General features: G+C 36.4%; 1 pseudogene; it reads right to left on the bottom strand.

Moving 5' to 3' along the window:
• Positions 1-2833: 2833 nt before the first annotated feature.
• On the bottom strand, positions 2834-3692 carry LOC107148306 (annotated as a pseudogene).
• Positions 3693-7201: the final 3509 nt, after the last annotated feature.

Below are 7201 nucleotides of genomic sequence, written 5' to 3' on the forward strand. Positions count from 1 at the left end.
TATTCTTTTTAATTTTTATTAATTTTTTTCAATTTTTATATGACAGCAGAATGTATTACAATTCATATTACACAAATAGAGCACAAATTTTTATATCTCTGGTTGTATACAAAGTATATTCACACCAATTTGTGTCTTCATACATGTACTTTGGATAATGATGCCCATTACCTTTCACCATCATTTCTAACCCCACACCCCTCCCATCCCCACCCAACCCTCTGCTGTATCTAGAGTTCATCTATTCCTCCCATGCTCCCCCTCCCTATCCCACTATGAATCAGCCTTCTTATATCAGAGAAAACATCCAGCATTTGGCTTTTTAGGGATTGGCTAACTTCAATTAGCATTATTTTCTCTAACTCCATCCATTTACCTGCAAATGCCATGATTTTATTCTATTTTAATGCTGAATAATATTTCATTGTGTATGTGTGTGTGTGTATATATATATATAAAATCACAGTTTCTTTATTCATTCATTTATTCATGGGCATCCAGGTTGGTTCCACAGTTTAGCTATTGTGAATTGTGCTGCCATAAACAATGATGTGTCTGTGTCCCTGTAGTATGCTGTTAATTCCTTTGGATATAGATTGAGGAGAGGGATAGGTGGGTCAAATGGTGGTTCTATTCCCAATTTTCCAAGGAATCTCTATACAGCTTTCCATATTGGCTGCACCAATTTGCAGTTCCACCAGCAGTGCATGAGGATACCTTTCCCCACACATTTTCACCAACAATTATTGTTGTTTGTCTTCATGATAGCTGCCATTCTAACTGGAGTAAGATGAAATCCTAAAGTAGTTTTGATTTTCATTTCTCTAATTGCTAGAGATGTTGAACATTTTTTCATATATTTGATGACTGATAGTGTATTGTCTTCTGAGAAGTGTCTGTTCAGGTCCTTGGCCCATTTATTGATTGGATTATTTGGTTTTTGGGGTGCTTAGCTTATTGTGTTCTTTATATACCCTAGAGATTAGTACTCTATCTGATATGTTGAGGATAAAAATTTGCTCCCAAGATGTAGGCTCTCTATTCACCACACAGATTGTTTCTTTTGCTGAGGAGAAACTTTTTAGTTTGAATCCATCCCATTTATTGATTCTTGATTTTAATTCTTGTGCTATGGGAGTCTTATTAAAGAAGTAGGGGCCTAATCTGACATGATGGAGATTAGGGCCTACTTTTTCTTCTATTAGATGCAGAGTCTCTGATTTAATTCCTAGGGCCTTCATTCACTTTGAGTTGAATTTTGTGCATGGTGAGAGATGGGGGTTTAATTTCATTTTTGTTGCATATGGATTTCCAGTTTTCCCATCATCATTTGTTGAAGAGGCTGTCTTATCTCCAATGCATATTATTGGGACCTTTGTCTAATATAAGATAATTGTAATTTTGTGGGTTAGTCTCTGTGTCCTCTATTCATTACCAGTCTGTTTTGGTGCCAATACCATGCTGTTTTTGTTACTATTGCTCTGTAGTATAGCTTAAGGTCTGCCACCTGTTTCACTCTTTGTGCTAAGGACTGTTTAACTATTCTGGGTCTCTTATTTTTACAGATGAATTTCATGATTGCTTTTTCTATTTTTATGAGGAATGCCATTGGGATTTTTATCAGAATTGCATTAAATCTGTATAGTGCTTTTGGTAGTATGGTCATTTTGATAATATTCTGCCTATCCAAGAGCAAGGTAGATCTTTCTATCTTCTAAGATCTTCTTTTATTTCTTTCTTTGGGGTTATGTAGTTTTCATTATATAGATATTTCACCTCTTTTGTTAAGTTGATTCCCAAATATTTTATTTTAAGGCTATTGTAAATAAGATAGTTTTCCATTCTGAGGATTTGTCTGATATACAGAAATGCATTTGATTAATGTGTGTTGATTTTATATCCTGCTACATTGCTGAATTCATTTACTAATTATAGAAGTTTTCTGGTGGAACTTTTTGGGTCTTCTAGGTATAGAATTATATCATCAGCAGATAGTACCAATTTGAGTTCTTCTTTTCCTATGTGTATCCTTTTAATTTCTTTCATCTGTCTAATTGCTCTGGCCAGTGTTTTGAGAACTGTTAAATAGAAGTGGTGAAAGAGGGCATCCCTGTCTTGTATCACTTTTTAGAGGGAATGCCTTCAATTTTTCTCCATTTAGAATGATATTGACCTGGGGCTTAGCAAAGATAGCCTTTAAGATGCTGAGATATGTTCCTGTTATCCCTAGTTTTTCTACTGTTTTGAACATAAAGGGATGCTGTATTTTGTCAAATGATTTTTCTGCTTCTATTGAGATGATCACATGATTGTTATCTTTAAGTCTATTGATGTGATGAATTACATTTATTGATTTACATATGTTGAACCAACCTTGCATCCCTGGGATGAATCCCACTTGATCGTGGTGCACAATTTTTTTGATTTGTTTTTGTATTCAATTTGCCAGAATTTTATTGAGGATGTTTTGCATCTATATTCATTAAAGATATTGGTCTGAAGTTTTCTTTTTTTGATGTGTCTTTGCCTGGTTTTGGAATCAGGGTGATACTGGCTTCATAGAATGAGTTTGGAAGTGCTGCCTCTTTTTCTATTTCCTGAAGATTATTGGTATTAGTTCTTCTTTTAAGGTCTTGTAGAACTCAGTTGTGTATCCATCCGGACCTATGCTTTTCTTGGTTGGTAGACTTTTTTTTAAGCTCTCAATGTTATTTTGAAAGAAAATGGCTTAATGAAAACTGTTAAAACTAAAGGAGGAAAAAATACTATCTTTCAATATCCACATATATCCTTAGTATTTACAAGAAACTTTCATATATTTTTTGATCCTCAGTGGCCACCTGTGATGTTTTAGTTACTCACACTAATGAGATGTTTTCCCTATTACACTGAAGAATGCCAAGAAAAGTCTGCCTAATTTCCATGTATTCAAAGAATAAATAAGTTTTAAAAAAACTTTTTATATTATTAACTTAGTTTTAGAATTTGTATTGGAAAAATTTCTTATTCTCAAAGTCCAAAAGACTTCATAGAGAGGATAAGAAATTTCTGAAGTCAATCTTTGAATTTTGGGGGGATTCATTCTGACTTAAGCAACATTTTTAGTTGAGAGAAGTGTTTCTTTCATTTTTTCACACTCTTTGAGGAACAAAGGGGTGTTGATTCTCCAGATATAGGTGTTCTGACAATCAATGCTGGGACCTTGCCTTTGGAGCCAGGTATATTAGGGGGGAAGCTTGCAGAACTTGGAGACTGTCTCTCTGGTCTCTTGGGGCTGAATTTGCTGGTAGGAGTGGTATGACTGCTCTTCAAAAAGCTTCTGCTTTTACCAAGATGTTTAACCGTTCTGTTGCATGTTTTACAAGTAATAAAAATACACTTTTGGAGTCTTTATACTTTTTGACTATTTTTGCTTCTTTAAAACTGAGTGTATTATTTCTTGCTTCTTGATTAAGAAGTTTCTGTATTCTGCATGTCAATTTGGCCTTGTGTTTGAGATGCACTCTAGAGTCATCCAGAACCAACAGCTGGAAACAGTATGGACACAGTTCTTCAAAAGTGCTCTTGTCATCGTGTGACAAACTATAGGCCCAGAGGAGATAGCGGGCCTGGCCCGGGCAGCTCTCGACTAGGCTTCGCACAACAGCCTCCAAATAGTGCTTCTGCCTCATCTTCACTACCACTTCCTTGCTGCCGAGACCAAGCGAAAAAAGAACTGGTTGGCAGACTTTTTTTGTTTTAAAAAGATAGACTTTATTCAAAGAGAGAGAGAGAGAAAGAGAGAGAGAGAGAGAGAGAGAGAGAGAGAGAGAATTTTTCAATATTTATTTTTTAGTTCTCAGCGGACACAACATCTTTATTTCATTTTTATGTAGTGCTGAGGATGGAACCCAGCGCCCCGCGCATGCCAGGCAGCATGCTACCAGTTGAGTCACATCCCCAGCCCTGGTTGGCAGACTTTTGATGGCATCTTCTATTTTGTAGCTTGAAATCGATCTGTTTAAATTGTGTATATCATCCTGATTCAATTTGGGCAAATCATATGACTCTAGAAATTTGTCAATGCCTTTGATATTTTCTATTTTATTGGAGTACAAGTTTTCAAATAATTTCTAATTATCTTCTGTATTTCTGTAGTGTCTGTTTTGATATTTCCTTTTTTATCCCATATGTTAGTAATTTGAGTTTTCTCTTTCCTTCTCTTCATTAGCATGGCTAAGGGTTTGTCAATTTTATTTATTTTTTCAAAGAATCAACTTTTTGTACTGTCAATTTTTTTGTTTCTTTTGTTTCAATTGTATTGATTCCAGCTCTGACTTTAATTATTTCTTGTCTTCTACTGCTTTTGATGTAGATTTATTCTTCTTTTTCTAGGGCTTTGAGATGTAATGTTAAGTCATTTATTTGTTGACTTTTTCTTCTTTTAAGGAATGAACTCCATCCAATGAACTGTCCTCTTCCAACTGCCTTCATAGTGTCCCAGAGACTTTGATATGTTGTATCTGTGTTCTCATTCACCTCTAATAATTTTTAATCGCCTCCTTGATGTCTTCTGTGACCCATTGTTCATTCTCAGGAGCATATTGTTTAGTCTCCAAGTGATGGAGAAATTTTTATTTTTTATTTTGTCGTTGATTTCCAATTTCATTCCATTAGGATCTGATAAAATGCATGTTAGTATCTCTACTTTTTTTTATTTGCTTACAGTTGCTTTGTGGCATAATATATGGTCTGCTTTAGAGAAGAATCCATGTACTGCTGAGAAGAAAGTGAATTTGCTCATTGAAGGATGAAATATTCTATATGTGTCAGTTAAGTCTAAGCTATTGATTATATTATTGAGTTCTATACTTTGTTTGTTCAGCTTTTGTTTGGAAGATCTATCCAGTGATGAAAGAGGTATGTTAAATCACCCAGAATTATTGTGTTCTTGTCTATTTGACTCTTCAACTTGAGAAGAGTTTGCTTGATGAACATAGACACTCAATTATTTGGGGCATATATATTTATAATTGTTAAGTCTTGTTGGTGTATGATTTCCTTGAACAGAATGTAGTGTCCTTCTTTATACCTTTTGATTAACTTTAGCTTAAAGTCTACTTTATTTGATATGAGGATGGAAACCCTTGTTTGCTTCCACAGTCTATGTGAGTGGTATGATTTTTCCCAACCCTTCACCTTCAGTCTGTCAGTCTGTGGATGTCTTCCTATGAGATGAGTCTTTTGGAGGCAGCATATTTTTGGATCTTTTTTGTTTTAGTTTTAGTTAAGTTTTGTTTTGTTTTTGATCCAATCTGCCAATCTATGTCTTTTGATTAGTGAGTTTGGGCATTAACATTCAAGGTTATTATTGAGACATGATTTTTATTCCCAGTCATTTTTGCTTATTTTTGGTATTTAACATGACTTGGTTTCTCCTCTGATTAGATTTTCTTTTAGTGTAATACCTCCCTCTGCTGAGTTTCACCATTGCTTTTTAGTTCCTCTTCATGGAATATTTTTCTGAGGGTGTTCTGTAGTATAGGCTTTCTAGTTGTAAATTCTTTTAACTTTTGTTTATTATGGAAGATTTTTATTTCATCATCAAATCTAAAACTTGGTTTTGCTGGATATAAGATTCTTGGTTGGCATTCATTTTCTTTCAGAGCTTGGCATATGTTGTTCCATGATCTCCTGGCTTTGAATGTCTGGGTTGAAAAATCTGCTGAGATACGAATTGGTCTCCCCCTATATCTGATTTCTCTTTCTTGTGGCTTTTAAGATTCTATCCTTATTCTGTATGCTAGCATTTTCATTATAATGTGACTTGGTGTAGATCTGTTGTAATTTTGTACATTTGATGTCCTGTAAGCCTCTTGTATTTGGTTTTCCAATTCGTTCTTTATGCTTGGGAAATTTTCTGATATTATCTCATTGAAGAGATTGTGCATTCCTTTGGTTTAAAACTCTGAGCCTTCCTCTATCCCAATAACTCTTATATTTGGTCTTTTGATGCTGTCCATAATTCTTGGATGTTCTGTTCATGGTTTCTTATTTTCTTCACTGTGTGATCAATTTTATTTTCCAGTTTGTATACTTTGTCTTCATTATCTGATGTTCTTTCTTCCAAGTGATCTAGTTCGTTGGTTATGCTTTCTATTGAGTTTTTATTTGGTTTATTGTTTCCTTCAATTAAAAGATTTCTGACTGGTTTTTTTTCAGAGTCTCTATCTCTTTCTTGAAGTAATCTTTTGCATCCTGTATTTGCTTTCTTATCACTTTGTTGGAATGATCAATTTTTGCCTGTTTTTGCTCATTTAGGTCATTCTTTAATTCACAGATCATTTTAATTATGAACCTTCTGAACTCCTTCTCTGACATTTCATCAACTTTGCTGTCCATGTGTTCTGTTAATTGTAGTGTCCTGGTTTGTTTGGGGCACTTTTCTCCCTTGTTTTTTTTTTGTGTTGTCTATGTGTCTTCCTTTCTTGCATGTGGTTCTGAGATATTACAGTTTCTACCCTATATTCTTGTAGTACCCATGCAGATTGTCTGTACCTCACCTTGGTGTTGGGCTTCCAGACCCTGCTGGTGTCCCTCATTGTATGCTACTGGAACTAAAGGTGGTGATGGCAATAGCAGAGGTAACTCGAGATAATAGTGGAGGTGCCCCAAGATGGATGCAATATCTTACAGAGTTGGGGCTGAAAAGGTGGTCTTTACACTGTCTTTGGGATGCCTGCTCTGAGATGTAGCTGCTTCTAGGCCCTGTCTGTTGTTGAAAAGGTAGGGGCTACTGCATGGGGAAGGCTATGGCAATGACTGCAATGTCCCAAGATAGCTGTAAGTTAGGCTTGGGCTCCCAGATGGGGGAAGCGGGCGGGGGGGGGGTGGGCAAACTTGGACCTACCCTGGGACTGGGTCCTGAGAAAGTTGATGAGGGCAGATCTGATCCAGGCCTGACCTCCCGATGTAGTCTGTTGGTCAGAAGTGTTGATCCTGTGCCACAGGCTGGGCTCCAGCTGATGTCTGCTGATAGCAGGATGGACCCGGGCCAACTGTGAGCCTGGGTCCCGTGCAGGTCCGTGTGGACAGATCCAGGCAAGTCCTGTCCTCCCACAGTAGTCTGCTGGCTGGAAGAAGTGGTCCTTTGCCAGAGGGTAGGCTCCACAAGGTGTCTGCCTATGGCAGGATGGAGCCGGGCCTACTGTCTCAGTTCTAT

This window comes from Marmota marmota, unplaced genomic scaffold (genome assembly GCF_001458135.2).
Source record: "Marmota marmota marmota unplaced genomic scaffold, marMar, whole genome shotgun sequence".
NCBI lineage: Eukaryota > Metazoa > Chordata > Mammalia > Rodentia > Sciuridae > Marmota > Marmota marmota.